We start from the raw sequence: 2500 nt of genomic DNA on the forward strand, positions 1-2500 counted from the left end.
AGAAAGAGGGGGTTTGGGGTGCCGCCGGTGAGGCCGAAGCAGGCTCCTCTGGTGATGGTCCTCGCTGTGTGTGCCCCTCCCCTTCGGGGCCGGGTGGTCCCTGGCTCTCTGGCATGACTGATCGATGTGGTGATGTCGCGCTCTCCTGGGCCGGGCCTTAAGGTCGCGCCAGACGAGGGACGGACGTTCTTGGCGAACGGGACCGCTCTTCTCGTTCTGTCCGCGGGCCTCCCCGCCTCTCTCCTCACGCTCTCCCGGCCTGTCGAGGGGTGTGGGGAAGGGCAGGGGTGGTGGTCCCCGGCCCTGACCTTCGGCCTCCCGCCCCCTGCCTCACGGCGTGGGTGGCGGGGCCGTGGTCCTCGGACGCAGCAGACGCTCTCGCTTCGCCTCCTTGGCGTGTTGCCCCCGTGGGCGGTCCTCCCCGCGTTGGTGGGGGGGTGCCGTCCCGCCGCTGCGCCGCGCGCCCCTGCCGGCGCGTGAGCGTGCCTCGTTCGATCCTCTGTGGTGCCCCTGGAGCGCTCCAGGTCGTCCCTCAGGTGCCCGAGGCCGAGCGGTGGTGTCGTTCCCTTCTCCCAGCGTGCTCCTCGGGGTCCCCGCCGCCGCGGTGGTGCGTCCCGTGAGTGGCTCTCTTGGGGGGGTCGAGACGGTAAGGGAGGCGTGCCTCTGTTTTCCCTCCCTCGGTTGGGGGAAACAGGGGCCGCCTCGTCGCGGTCGTCCTCCCACGGTGTTGCTGTGGCACGGGGGGACTGACTCGGGCCAGGCGAGCGTCCGCGTGTGCCCACCCTCCCCCCCCACGTGTGTGTGTGTTTGTGGCGGTCGGGGGGGAGGGGGTCGCACGCGGGCGTGGGTGGCGAGCGCGTTGGGCCGGGGCCTGTGAGAGAAGGGGGTCTTTCCGCCCCTCTCGGGCGTGCTCCCTCCTCTCGGGGCCCCCGATGGACGGGCCTGGGGGCGGCGGAGGTTGTGCCCCCGGCTGTGGCCGCGAACGCTCCTCTGGGCCTCGTGCTTACCCATACCGCAGACCCCTCTCCCAAACCCCGCCCAGTCGTGGACTTTGGCGGCTCGTGGAGCGCCTCCGTGGGCGGGCCCGAAGGGGAGACGATGGGTTGGGGGGACGACGCCCCCTCGGTGAGGAAACCTTCTCTAGCGATCCGAGAGGGAGCCTTGGGGTACCGGACCCCCCAGCCGCTGCCCCTCCCGCGCGTGCAGTGGCCACGGTGTTGGCGACTGCCAGAGCACGTGGGCGGAGCCCCTCGCCTTCGCGGCGGGAGGGTTCTCTGCGCCGGCCCCGCGGTGGGGCCGGGCGCCGCTCTTTGCCTACCGCGGCCCGCGCCTCCCCCCCTCTGAGTCGGGGGAGGGTCCCGCCAAGGCCGGGCGTCCGGCGCGGGGCCGCGCGTGCGCGTGCGTGCGCGTGCGCGTGCGGTGACACACCCCCCTCTCGGTGGCGAGGCCGAGGGGGGCGGGCGGGGACGCCCGGGCGTCCCGACGACTCCCTAGTCCCGCAGCCGCGAGGAGCCCGTCGCGCCTGCCCTCGCCGCGAGTCGGCAGCCGGTGGCGGTGTTGCGGGCACGGTGCGGGCCGCCTCGCTCGGGGGCGTTCACCCGGGGCGCGGGCCCCGGGGGTCGGACTCGGACGACGGCGGATCTGGCGAGGACGGAGGGGTTTGAGCTCGGTTGGACGGACGGGGTCCCTCCGCGGTACGCGGGGGGACCGTCGCACGCGGGGCCTGGCGGCGGGGCCGGGTCGTGGGAGGCCCCGGGGTGGCTGGGGCCGGCCGGCGTCTCAGGCGTCGTGGGACCGCCCTCGTGTGTGTGGCGGTGGGACCCCGCGCTTGTTTTCCTGGTGGCCCGGTCGTGCCTCGGCACTTTCCCTCCCTGGGCGGGCGCCCCGCGCCCCTGCCCCGCGGCCCTCGCCGTGTGCGCGTGCCGCCCCCTCCCCGTCGCCGTCGACGCCGCCGCCGCCCCCTCCCCCGGCCCACCCCACCCCACCCGGCCGCACCGCGTCCCCCTTCCACCGTCTGGGACCGAGCCGTCCTCGCCCACGTGAGGGTGTCGCCCCCCCCCGCCACGGCCGCCTCGGCCGGCGGGCGGCGTCCCCGGGTGGAGAGCTCACGGTTCCCGAGGCGGAGAAGTCGGGCGCGGCAGCGGAGGGGTGTGTGTGTGTGTGTGTGGTGGGGGGCCCGCGAGGTGGGGCGGACCGGTGCGCGCGCGCGGGAAGAGTGTTGTCGCGGGCAGGCCGCGGCTCGTGGGTGTTTGGCGGGGGGAGGTCGCGAGCCCCGCGAGGGGGGACCCGTGGGGGGGCCGAGGAAAGGCCAGTCGGCGTCCTGGGTGCCGCGGGACCGCCCCTGCGCTGGAGGCCTCTGGCGGTGAGACCCCGTGTCGTGCCCCGGTGGCCAACTCGCGTCCGGGCCCTTAGGAACGGGCACCCCCGCGGCGGCGTGCGGCCGCGCCCCCTCCCGCCCACGGCTTCTGTGACGTCGTCGTCGCGTCTCCGCGACGGCGGG

This window comes from Kogia breviceps, assembly GCF_026419965.1.
Source record: "Kogia breviceps isolate mKogBre1 chromosome 20 unlocalized genomic scaffold, mKogBre1 haplotype 1 SUPER_20_unloc_11, whole genome shotgun sequence".
In the NCBI taxonomy this organism is placed as follows: domain Eukaryota; kingdom Metazoa; phylum Chordata; class Mammalia; order Artiodactyla; family Physeteridae; genus Kogia; species Kogia breviceps.